The following is a 13753-nucleotide window of genomic DNA, read 5'->3' as shown; positions in this document are numbered from 1 at the left end:
TAAAAGCATTACAAACAAAAATACATTTTTAATCTTTGTTTTTTGACAGTTTGACAATATGATTTGTCTGTATAAAGGGGTTAACCTCTTTATGTTGACACACTTTAGGTTTGTTGAGCTTCCTGGACTTATAGATTAATATTTTGTATCAAATTTGGAAAAGGTTTGGTCATTGTTTCTTTAAATATTTTTTGTAACTCTCTCTTCTTCTGAGACTCCTATTATGCATATGTTGGTATTATTGATGGTGTTCCACAGATCTCTAAGGCTCTGTCCAGTTTTCTTCATTAAGAAAAAAAATTTCTGTTTCTCAGACTGGACAATTTCTATTTGACCTATCTTCAAGTTTGCCCATTCTTATTCAGTCAGCTCAAATCTGACCTTGAGCCTCTCTGCTGAAATTTTCATTTTGTTTATTGTATTTTTCAATTCCAAATTTTCTAATTGGCATATATATATATATATATATATATAATTTCTATCTTTTTGTGAAATTCTCTATTTGATGAGCCATCTTTCTCATACTTTAATTCTTTAGCTATGATTTCCTTTCATTCTTTAAACATGTGTACAGTAGCTGATTTAAATTCTTTGCCTAGTAAGATTTACATCTGAGATTCCTCAGAGGTAGTTTCCATTAACTGCTTTTTTTCTCCTGTGTATTGGCCATACTTTCCTGTCCTAGCAAGTCTTGTAATTTGTTTTGCTGTTGTTGAAAACTGGAGTTCTATATAATATAATGTGCTAACTTCATAAATTAAAATCCCCTCCTTCCAGGGTTTATTGTTGTTGGTGTTTGCTGTTGTTATCATTTCCAAGTTAATCTCTTTAAGTGTGTTGAAACAATGTGTCCAAGATTTTTCCAAGAGGATCTGTGTGTGTTTGTGTTGGGGCATGCCTTCAGTGCTCTGGCATTTTATGTCTGCCTTAGCCTTCATTTCCTATTTGCACAGGACCTCTGGTTGTGCTAGAGGTGAGAGAATAGGGCCTTCCCTGGTCTTTCTGGGGCATGCACACAGTCGTGCACACGCACGACTAGATACCCTTCTAGATACCCAGGAATATGTTGGAGCTTTCCAAAGCCCACTATGGACATCTATTTTCCAGAGTTCCCTTTTACATTTTTTGGCAAGCCACTTGTTTTTCTCAAATGGTATCTCTGTTTTAAACAGCTATGATGTTAAACAATTGCTGCTGAATGTTTTTGACAGTGCCCTGGGGATAGAGCTCTCCTCACCGAGCAAACTCTGGGTTAGGTAAAATAAAGACAAGCCTCATGAATGGGGCTTTTCCAGGAAGCTTCCAGACAGGTCAAATAGTGACAATTGACTGAGGACTTTGGGGAGTTCCAAATCCATTCTGCCCTCTTCATGTCTACGAGGGTGCTTTTCACAGCTACTATGGTGTGAGGCTGCTTATTTTCAAGGCTACCATGGATCTGGGGAGAGAGCAATCAAAATAGGGCAAGTTAAAATGTCACAAAGCTCACTGTTTTTAACAAAATTCAATTGTTTTTCTTGAATAAATGCTCTTCAGATTGATGTAAATCTTTGGTTTATTTCCAGACGTCTGAAGAATTTGATTTTGACAATTTTTAATAATGTTCTCATTGCTTTTATAGGAGAAGAGATTTTCAGAGTGCCATTCCAAAAGTGCTTCTGTATTCTTAAAGTGAAATAATATACAGCAATAAAAATAATGAACAACTGCTTCATACAACCACAACTATGACTCTCACAGAAATAAGGTTGAGTCAAAGAAGCCAGACACAAAGAGTACATACCATATGATTTCATTTATATGAACTTCCAAAACAGTTAAAATAAGTCTGTAGTGATTAAATTCAGAATAGTAGTTATCTTTGGGATAGTTAACTGGAATGAGGCATGAGAAAATATCCTAGGAGGTTGGTAATGTTCTTTATTATCTTGACTTGGATGGTGGTTACATGGGTGTATTCATTTACTAAAATTCTTTGAGCAATACACTTTGTGAACTTTACTGTATGAATTTATACTCTCATAAAAACAAAAAATAAATAAAAGTAAATGGTTAACTCAGGCCCTTCTTTAATTCTTAGATATAGATTCCCTTGCAGAGTTTTATGCAAAGAGTAAAGGGTTTCATATTCAGAGTTAAGAGATTCACATATGTGCCACTGAGATATAGGAATGATTTGTTTTTAATACTATTGTTTATACTAATAACAGAAGCCTATATGTTTGCAATGCTCTATAGTTCTTAAATTGCTTTCACATATCTTATCATCTGTACAACTCTTGAAGTTGGAGGTCAAATGTTATATTTTCCCTTGAGTAGACTCAGGTGTAGAGTCAGAATTTGTGAATAGCAGAGTAAAAATGGATACTTTTCATGTATTATTATTAGATGATTATGCTTCTTTATCACACTTACTTTTTTTAAAGAATATTTATAGTCACCAACTTATCAATATTAGATGGGTGGGCTTACCTTCCCTGGTAGCGCAGTGGTTGAGAGTACGCCTGCTGATGCAGGGGACACGGGTTTGTGGACCAGTCTGGGAAGATCCCACATGCCGCGGAGCGCCTAGGCCCGTGAGCCATGGTCGCTGACCCTGAGCGTCCGGAGCCTGTGCTCCGCAACGGGAGAGGCCACAACAGTGAGAGGCCCGCATACCACACACACAAAAATATATATATATATTAGATGGGAGCCCAGGGTTTTAGAATTCTCTATTAAATCATTCTTAAAAGATGATATGAATCCTTGATTTCTTTAGGTAATCCCAGGATTCTAGGAATAGACAGAATTTTAAACCTCCTCTTTTAAGTCTCTCTGTGAGATACAAGGGTATTTGTCATTCAGCTTAAACATACCTTATGATGAGATTTCACAATGCTATTTCATTAAAATATCACATACTTTTTACAATAAGGAAGTTGTCCCATGATTATACTAAGTCTCTGTTTCTGCAGCCTGCTCTTTTTCAGCCTTCTACTCATAGAATGATTGATCACAATCTATGATTCTTTTCTAGATATTTAAGGAATATTAAGACCTATCCTCACATTAATGATCTTTTCCCTACTTCATTTAGGCTTTCCTCCTGTCATTTACCAAACATTCATATATTGGTTGAACTTCTCCCTGTCAGGAAGAAAGGGAGAAGTAATTGTCATTCTATCTAAGCTATGAAGTTTTGTCATTCTATCTATGCTATGAAGTTTTATTCTAGAAAAAAGTACTCTGATTAAGACCTGGTCAGTGATCAATATAAAGGTTTTGTTATTATTTTTATTGTTTCAGTTATATCATGATTACCAGGTAATATTCTGCCTGCCTATGTAAATTTCTAACATCTATTTCTTTTATTTAGGTTATTTAATCTGCATTTGTCCCCATTAAAGGTCATTAGATTTGTGAAGATGACTTAGAATTTAATCATGTTTTCTTAAGTAATAGGCATGCCAGCTAACTTTGCATTTTTGGCTAGTTTAATAAGTATATTCTCAACATGAATTCTGAAATCACAAATGAGAAGAATAAATAAAGCAGGACCTACAAAGCTGCTATGCATTTGTGGATAGCTGCTAGAAAGCCTTAATTTGCTTTTCAGGCAAATGAACAATAGCACACAAGTGAGAAAGTGCTATTTATAAAGAGAATAAGGGGCTATAGAAATTTATTTATGCTTTGGCAATTAAGTTCCAAATGGCTGATGAAATGCCACTCTCAGATCCCAAACAGAAATCAACTTGAGCTGGGTTTTCTCTGCCCCTCATTTTGAGCAAAAAACGTACCTTCTCAATCACTTAAAAATGCAAGGGGGGAGAGATTTCTCCTCCAAATATCTCTCTACAGCCTTATACCCTTTTTCCTTCTCTGGAGCATACCTTTCCCATTATATCTACCAAAATACAGTATATACAATCTGTTCAGTTCCATGTCTGATATTACTATCCTTTTGGACAAGTTTAGGAAAAAAACTATAGATAGATGAAATGAGTTACTGGTTAAGATATTGCTTCATTAGCTCAGTACAGCCTGAAAACAGTAAGCCGTCTCTCTTAAGCAATCTCAGTTCTTTCATTTTCTGCTCTCTCCTTGAGTCCAAACCCTTGAAATCACTGCCTTTTCTTTCTAGTTCAGTCTACCCCCATTCTCAAGCTGAGGGCAGATAAACCTTTTTGGAAAACCATATCGTTGAAGGTGCAGGGTCCTTTTCTGCCTGGATCAGTTTCAGGCTAAAGCTGAAGTTCTTGTAGGCATCTGAATGTTCAGTCTGTCCAGGGTCATTGGGATCAAACCCACAGAAATCCCATGATCAGGCTTCCTTCCTTTATTCTGGATGTGTGATAATATGCAGAGATTGCCTGAGCTCAGCTTTTCATTATCAGCCCTTCCTGAGTTTGTTCTTCACCTTCTTTTTTCATGTTTTTACCATCTGAACCTAGAGTTTCTTAAAATCTTATTTCTTCCTAACACCCTTGTGTAATCCACACTATGTTCCCCTCTTTCTTCCTCTAAACATATACAAACAATATCAATGACCTATCTGAGTGGCCCTCAGTTTCCAGCATTCAGGGATTACCACCACCTTGCTATTACCTCTCTATTTTTCTCATCAAATTATTAAATACAGTAAAGTAATGGTACATTTCACCTCAATTATACTTTAATCTCTCTGTCTGGACATAGATCCAGTTTGGGGGATGATGCCAAGGGTAATTTAGAGGATATCTGATAAGATGCACCACAGCAAAAGAGATTGAGAATGTACTTTAAGCTTTACTTATTTTAATTTTTTTGTTATAGAAAATGTTCAAAATATACCAAAGTAGAGGAATACCATATTGAACTCTCAGGTATCCATCACCCAATTTCTACAATTATCAGTAATTTTTTAAAATATATTTTTGGCCACTGTGTCATATTAAAATTGCTTTCTCAAAGATTATTATCCCCGATGACCAATCTGTTTTTTATTCTAAATCTGGTCCTGAAACCAAACTAAGACACAGGAAAAAAAGAGGAAAAAAGAAAAACAAACAAACTGAATACAGAGGGATATCTCTTTTATATTATCTTTACCACATAAAGCAAGTTGCAACATAAAGTGTCTTATAAATTCTCCCTTGAAACAATGGCTGAAGGGAATTCTAGATTATTGGAGTTTGCTTTTCTTTTATCACACTAGGGTTGTCATAGTTACCCTACAATGTATTCTTCAATGAAACCTCTGGACAAAAGAAAGAATCGGTTTCAATCTAGGCAGGTTAGGGTCTGGGGATATCTACTTATGAGGAAGTATTAACAGCTGCACCATCTCATCAATAAGAGGGAAGAAGTTTTCAAAGAGCTGAAGTTGTCTGGTTTATACCACCCCTAGGTAATGGAAGAATCTGACAAAGCTACAAAGAGTAGTTAGCCATCACTGTGTTTCCAGTGACTCACATGATGACAGTGAATCAAATGATATTTAGTGGAAACCTGTCATGAGGATCGTTTCCTTCGTATCTTTATTGATGAGATAAAAGAATTCAGAGCATACGGTTAGACTCATAGTGAACTGAATTAGGTGGTTTGCTAATATCCTAGGGCCCAGAGAGAAATGACCTTGAAAGTTGGTAAAATGTTAGTCTGAAAACAGGGTGTGGAATCAGAGGTGACAAATAGAAAGTGAGGTTTAAGTACAAAGAAACTCCCATAAATTCAGTTTGAAAGATAATTCTTCCACTATGCTTTTCATTTGATGGACTTGCACTAAAACAATGTATCCAAATGTATCTTTAAAAAAAAACTTTAAAATTCTGTATACAAAATGGAGGAGTCTCCGAGATTAATGGCACAATCAACAAAAGTAGAGAAAATTTTAGCTTACAAAATTAGATTTAAAAGGTGTAAAGTATGTTCTGAAGAATGCTATGGTCTGAATGTGTGTGTCCCCCACAAATTCATATGTTGAAATCCTAACTCCCAAAGGTGACTGTATTAGGAGGTGTACTGTATGGGTGGGTCTTAAGTCATGAGGGTGGAGCCCTCATGAATGGCATTAGTATCCTTATAAAAGAGGTTCCAGAGATATCCTTAGCCTCTTCCACCATGTAAGGATACAATGTAACGTCTGTGACCCAAAAAGGGCACTTGATCAGCCAGGCTGGCACCCTGATCTCAGACTTTCAGGCTCCAGAACTATGAGAAATACATTTCTGTTGTTTATAAGCTACCCAGTCTATGGCATTTTGTTATAGCAGCCTGGGCAGACTAAGAGAAGGAAAATACTGAATGATCTATTTTGGTGTTTTTTTTTTTTTTTTTTTTTTTTTTTTTTTGGTACGTTTAGAAAAGATTAAAAAGAAGAGAAAGATTTAAAGGAGCACACATTCTATTTGGGCATAATTCCCTTACTCTTAGGTAAAGGAACAAAAATAAGTAAAAAAATGTATTCTACTTAGTTTGCTTTCCAAAGTGTAGCTTTGACGGTGTACTTTTTAGTAGAAAGAGTCCACTGGCAATGAAGAAGGTAGTTTTATTTATTTACTTATTGATTTGGTGGGTTCTTGGGTTTTTTCATTGAATCATAATTGACATATAATATTATAATAGTTTCAGGTATACAACATAGTGATTCCATATTTTTATATATCATGAAATGATCACCATAAGTCTAGTAACCATCTGTCACCATACAAAGTTATTATAATATCATTGACTATATTCCCTATGCTGTACATTACATCCCCATAACTTATTTATTTTATAACAAGAAGTTTGTACCTATTAATCCCTCTGAACTATTTCACCCATCCTTTGCCCCCTCTCCTCTGGCAACCATAGGTTTGTTTTTTGTATATATGAGTCTGTTTCTGTTTTGTTCTTAGATTCCACATATAAGTGAAATTATACAGTATTTGTCTTACTGTGTCTGACTTAACTTCAACTAGAATAATACCCTCTAGGTCTATCCTAGTTATCGCAAATGACATGAATTCTTTCTTTTTTACTGTTGAGTAGTATTCCATTGTATATATACCACATCTTCTTTATCCATTCATCTATTGGTGAACACTTAGGTTGTTTCCATATCTTGGTTATAGTAAACAATGCTGCAATGAACATGGGAGTACATATCTTTTTGAATTAGTATTTTTGTTTTCTTCAGATAAATACCAAGAGCTGGAATTGCTGGATTATATAATAGTCATATTTTTAATACAACTCAGTACTGTTTTCCATAGAGGCCACACTAACTTACATTCTCACCAACAGTGCATGAGGGTTCCCTTTTCTTCACATCCTCCCCAATAATTGTTATTTGTTGTCTTTTTGATAATAGCCATTCTGACGAGTGCAGTGTGAAGGTGTGAAGTGGTATCTCATTGTAGGTTTCGTTTGTATTTCCCTGATTATTAGTAATGTTGAGTATCTTTTCATGTGCCTGTCGACCATCTGTCTGTCTTCTTTGGAAAAATGTTTATTCAGGTCCTCTGCCTAGTTTTCAATTGTGTTTTGTTTTGTTTTGTTTTGTTTTTGATATTGAGCTGTATCAGTTCTGTAAATATTTTGGATATCAATCCCTTATAGGATATATCATTTGCAATTATCCTCTCCCATTCAATAAGTTGCCTTTTTGTTTTGTTCATGGTTTCTTTTGCTGTGCAAAAGTTTTTTAGTTTGATGTAGTCCCATTTGTTTACTGTTGCTAGAAGATAGTTTTAACTGACCTTTCACTTTCCCCAGCAGCAAATGGTTGCTTATGACTAGGGCCCTAAAGGAATAGCTCCTCTGGGGTGGCACAGTCTTTCCCTGTCCTGCACCCTAAAATATCATATGTTCACATAGTTCAAAATTTTCAAAATATGTAAAAAGGAACACAGTGAAAAGTTTTGCTCTCACCCTGTCCACCATTTACATAGCTCTCTCACACACACATACAGAGAGTGCCATACTCAGTTATTATTTTCTTATATGTTCTTGCAGAGTTTCTTTATACATATTTTTTTAAAGTAGCATACAACATATCCTGTTTATCTATTACTATTTTTTTTGCTTTTAAAATACATCTACATATTAATGATCAATACTAGAGAGATCCTCACTTTTTAAAAGCCACTGTGCAATACTTTACACTGTAAATGTTCAATGACTTTTTAACCATTCTCCTATTGATGAGCATGTGAGTTGTTTCTAGTTTTTATTTCAAGCAATACAGGCCTGGATAACGCTACACATAATGTCATTTTACATGTGGGCAGATATATCTGTAGGATAAATTCCTAGAAACGCAATTGTGAATCAATGGGTATATGCAGTTTCAATAAGCCTTGCAAAATTTTCTTTCATCAGAGTTGTACCAATTTCAACTCTCCCTAATGTATGAGAGGGCCTGTTTTCCTATAAGCAATAAAATGTATTATCAAGCTCTTAGACCATTGCCAATCTGAAAAGTGATAATATCAGTGTAGTTTTAATATGTATTTCTTTTCTTATGAGTGGACTTGATCATCTACTTATGTTTACAGGCCATTTAGATTTTCTTTCTATGATTGAATATATATATATCTGCCTATCTTTCTATTATATCGTTGGTCTTTTATTGGTATCTAGCAGTTCTTCATATGTTAGGGAGATTAGAATTTATCTGTGATGAGTTTCTCAGTTTGTAATTTACCTTTTGACTTTGTTTATAGTTTTATATGTCATTAAATTTATTATTTTCTTTCATGGATTCTAGATTTTGAATCATAAGGACCTTCTCCACTGAAATACTAAAAAGGAACTTCCTGTGACTTCTTCTAATACTTATATGCTCTCACTATTTTGTATGAACATCTTTCATTCATTTGAAATGTATCCTGGTTGTACTAGAGTATGGCGTGTGGTATGAATCCAACATCTTTTCTCCACAGGTAGTCTGCCATCATTTATTGAGGTGTTTACCTCTTCACCGCTGACTTGAAATGCTATATTTTTCATATATTGAATTGTGGTATGCATTCGGAATTATTTCTGGACTTTGTATAATATTCTATTAGTCATTTTATCTAACGATGAACCAGTACCACACTATTTAAGTGTCCAGGTTTTTATGTTTTAGTATCTGATAGTGCTAATTTGCCCTCATTGCCCCCTTTTCCCCTCAGTTTTTCTGCCTATTTTTGATTAATTATTTTCCCATATAAACTTTATGACCACTTTGCCTTGTTTCAAAAACCCCACTGTCAATATTTTTCTTATTGGGCTCATGTTGAAATTATAAACTAACTCAGAAAGAATTGACATCTTTTTGGTATTTACCAACTAGTACATCTTCCCTTTGTACAAAATTTCTTATATGTTTTCCAGTAGTGTTTTAACATTTCTTATTAAGTTTATTAATGTGCCTTTCATCTTTTTTCTTTTTTAAATGAGTACTTGAATCCATTATATATTCATGCCGTTTGTTGTTTTTTGTGTATTAATTTTGTGCCCCACTACCTTGCTAAATAGCTTTTTGGTTGAATCTCTTGAGTTTTCTAAGTATATAATCATAATACTTAGCTGGATGAATCCTAATGGATGCTGTGGAGGAGGAGAAATTGTGCTTTTCAGTTTAGTGGATGGAAGTTCCTTCTGACAAATCCCAAGAATGACAAATATGGACATATTATGGACTCTTTGATACTCTAGACCAGACCAGGTAATGCCCAGTATTAAAAAGCTATAGAATCATTTTTGGAAGAATTTACTGGAATAAGGATTGTTTTCAAACAAATTATTCATTATTATCTTAATCTCAGTTATCATAATTGTCATCACATGTTACATGTAAATATAACTTGTATTGAAAAATTAACTAATATAAAGCTACCTATTTGTTACCACCATTGTTATTACCAAAAATTTCAAAGATATCTCTAGGATATCCATGTAAGGTTCAATGGAGTTTAACTCTAACACAATATGGCCAATAAAAAAATCCAGTCGTATGCAACTAACTGTCCATCAGTCTTGCAGTAGAATTTGTGGTTAAGTAGCTTAAATGAGTTGCTTGGTTGCGATAGGCACAGAAAATCCTCCTTGCTGAAGTTACTAAACCCTCCTCACCTAACAGTGATATCCTCTGTTGATCTTCAGGGCATGATGTCTCATCTGTTTAGTTTGGCCTTTTATTTGACTTTCATTGACTTTGTGGCCAAGCCTGTTTTCTTTGTTTGATATGTTAACTCAAATATGTAGGTGAACTCAACCATTTAGTGATGGGCATGTAATTTTTAATAATAACACTTATTTTATTTGATAATAGAATGCAATTTTCACTAGTAAATGGAGAAGTAAATGTTTGACTTTTGACTAATAGGTTGCTATCTTTTAGAGGAGTTGTCCAACTGTCTTTTGCTAGGAAACACAGACTTCTGGTTGCTGAATTCCTGCCAACTTTTTTTTTTATATATACAGTGTTCAACCTTAGATTAGATATATACAACTTAAGGACTTCTTAAAGTGCTTGCTAGGATATTAGCACCTTTTAGTGCTAGTTTCTGGAGAGCTGCAGCTGTCACCCAAGTCTTGGTACTGAACTAGCCATAATAACATGAAATTTGGTGTGTTGAAGAATCTTCTCATTTGAGGTACATCACAAGTTGTCCATATTAGAAAAAAATATACACAATCATACTGGGATGTGTGCCAATGAATATAAAAGATGTGCAATAGAGGAACCAAAGATTGTGAATGTGTAGATTTGTACCTGTTGGTACTGAAATCCTGATTTGGTCTAGTAAATTCAACTTTATTGCCTTGTTTCTGCTTTGGTTGAATCTCAATATTTTACCTCTCATCTACAAAATTCTCTAAAAATAAAGCCAAAATATAAAATGCTTTTAAAACCCTAAATAAGTTTTATATAAATTTCAGTTTTCTCTGAGACATTACTTCTAAAATAAAACCAGTGAAACTTCAGAACAAATAACATGAAAAACTAACATCTTAAGTCACTATTCTGTGTGCATTGAGAGATGCTGGCACTTGGAATACTCTCACCATGCAAATCAAAACTACAATGAGATATCATCTCACACTGGCCAGAATGGGCATCATCAAAAATACTAGAAACAATAAATGCTGGAGAGGGTGTGGAGAAAAGGGAACACTCTTGCACTGTTTGTCAAATGTAAATTGATACAGCCACTATGGAGAACAGTATGGAGGTTCCTTAAAAGACTAAAAATAGAACTACCATACGACCCAGCAAGCCCACTACTGGGCATATACCCTGAGAAAACCATAATTCAAAAAGAGTCATGTACCAAAATGTTCATTGCAGCTCTATTTACAATAGCCAGGAGATGGAAGCAACCTAAGTGTCCATCATCTGATGAATGGATAAAGATGTGGCACATATATACAATGGAATATTACTCAGCCATAAAAAGAAAAGAAATTGAGTTATTTGTAGTGAGGTGGATGGACCTAGGGTCTGTCATACAGAGTGAAGTAAGTCAGAAAGAGAAAAATAAATACTGTATGCTAACACATATATATGGAATCTAAGGGGAAAAAAAAAAGTCATGAAGAACCTAGGGGTAAGACGGGAATAAAGACACAGACCTACTAGAGAATGGACTTGAGGATATGGGGAGGGGGAAGGGTAAGCTATGACAAAGTGAGAGAGTGGCACGGACATATATACACTACCAAACGTAAAATAGATAGCTAGTGGAAAGCAGCCGCATACCACAGGGAGATCAGCTCGGTGTTGTGTGACCACCTAGAGGAGTGGGATAGGGAGGGTGGGAGGGTGGGAGACGCAAGAGGGAAGAGATATGGGAACATGTGTATATGTATAACTGATTCACTTTGTTATAAAGCAGAAACTAACATACCATTGTAAAGAAATTACACTCCAACAAAGATGTTAAAAAAAAAAATAGGGCTTCCCTGGTGGCGCAGTGGTTACGAGTCCGCCTGCCTATGCAGGGGATACAGGTTCGTGCCCCGGTCCGGGAAGATCCCACATGCCGCGGAGCGGCTGGGCCCGTGACCCATGGCCGCTGAGCCTGCGCGCCCGGAGCCTGTGCTCCGCAACGGGAGAGGCCACAACAATGAGAGGCTCGCGTACCGGGGAAAAAAAAAAAAAATAGGGGGCTTCTTTTAGTTTCAAGTGTGAGCTGCCGCATAGCACAGGGAGATCACCTCGGTGCTTTGTGACCACCTAGAGGGGTTGGATAGGGAGGGTGGGAGGGAGGGTGACGCAAGAGGGAAGAGATAAGGGAACATATGTATATGTATAACTGATTCACTTTGTTGTAAAGCAGAAACTAACACACTATTGTAAAACAGTTATACTCCAATAAAGATGTTAAAAATAAATAAATTAAAAAAATGAATGTCCCTTTAGAATCTGTTTATGTAGAGACCATACGGGATGTTAGAAAATGTTTTCACTTATTTCACAGGCCTTTTGATTTGCTAATATACTTAAGTTTCAATATTCAAAAGTCATTCATGTAACCTTTTCTTTTATTGATGTGGTTTTGAAAAGTTTCAGGTACCTATGTGCAAATGCTTCTCAAGAACATTTCCTTGTATCTGGGGTGTGCTATGACTTTTACCCTCTCTTTGTGTTTTTCTGGATTATTTTTAAAACATAGTGGTTTTCAAACATAGCGCATGTTTCAGAGAAAAGAAGAAGACTTGGAGAAGAGCAGAGGTAGAGCCAAGCCCATGTTCCTTCACATGGCCAGCAGAAGGGCAAAGGAAGGCCTTTTCTACTATTTTATGATTGACCAAAATAAGAGAACACTTTAATAAAAAGGTCCCTAATTTTATTCCTGGAAGTCTTTGATTATCTCAGTCTTCTGGCCCAAACTGGTAGCAAATCAACAAGCAAGAACTTGAAACAATTTCTCATCCTTTTGCACAGTGGGAGTATAGGGCAGCTGGTCGGGTTAGGGAGTTGGGGTTTTGTTTTCTCTTTTCATTTTAGCAGGTATTAATGAAGGTTATATATAAATTACTTTACTCCCACATCTTCTCAATTGTTTCTTCCCTTTTTAGGCCCTTTTCCTCTCCTACTTGGCAAGATTTGGCTTTTCATCCAGAGATCTTTTTGCCACCTTTGTTCACTTTTAGCCTGGTGATAATCACCTTGCTGGGTTGAATGTCCACATACAGAGCTGTGCCACTGGCTTCTCCTGCTGCACACGTTCAGTGTAGATGATACATTTCTTCCTGTAAACTTGAACTGCTTTGCCAATTTGCTGACCTTTGTAGTGTCCTCACACAACCTGAACGTCATCATCCTTTCAGATGGACATGGGTTGGACATTGTACTTCTGTCTCAGCTCTTGGGAAAGAGGGAAAGACATAATCTTCCTGCGAAAGTGGGAAAGTGAGTTGAAATGCTTTTTTATGGTTCTTGCTCTGGTCACAAGTCACAAAGGGATTGAACTTCATTTTGGCTGTTGCTGCTTCGGTAATGACCACAACAGGGAAGAGAAGATGGAGTTTTCAGAGAAGTTTCTCTAACTGTAATCTCTTCATTTGTTTGAGTGTGCAGTTCTGCCTTTCTAATCTCTAGTCAGCCTTTTGCCTGACCTACTCAGTGTTGTTCCTTTGAAAAGCTGGGATTTATAATTTTCACACACTTGGAATCCTAGTCAGGCATTTAGTTGCCCCTTTTAAAATTAAGGTTTGGTTTAATCTTTTTTGTTGCTGTTGCTGGTGGTAACTTTCTTTCTAAGTTTAAAGAGGCATGTTTTAGACATATTAGGAAAAGAATGGCCTCTGG

At 35.8% G+C, this 13753-nt stretch overlaps 1 pseudogene; it reads right to left on the bottom strand.

The window, feature by feature from the left end:
* Positions 1-12981: 12981 nt before the first annotated feature.
* On the bottom strand, positions 12982-13419 carry LOC131751062 (large ribosomal subunit protein uL24 pseudogene; annotated as a pseudogene).
* Between the last annotated feature and the right edge of the window lie 334 nt (positions 13420-13753).

Source organism: Kogia breviceps, chromosome 2 (assembly GCF_026419965.1).
Source record: "Kogia breviceps isolate mKogBre1 chromosome 2, mKogBre1 haplotype 1, whole genome shotgun sequence".
Lineage (NCBI taxonomy): Eukaryota > Metazoa > Chordata > Mammalia > Artiodactyla > Physeteridae > Kogia > Kogia breviceps.
Note: the sequence above shows the minus strand (reverse complement) of the source record. Positions and strands in the feature narration are given on the sequence as shown.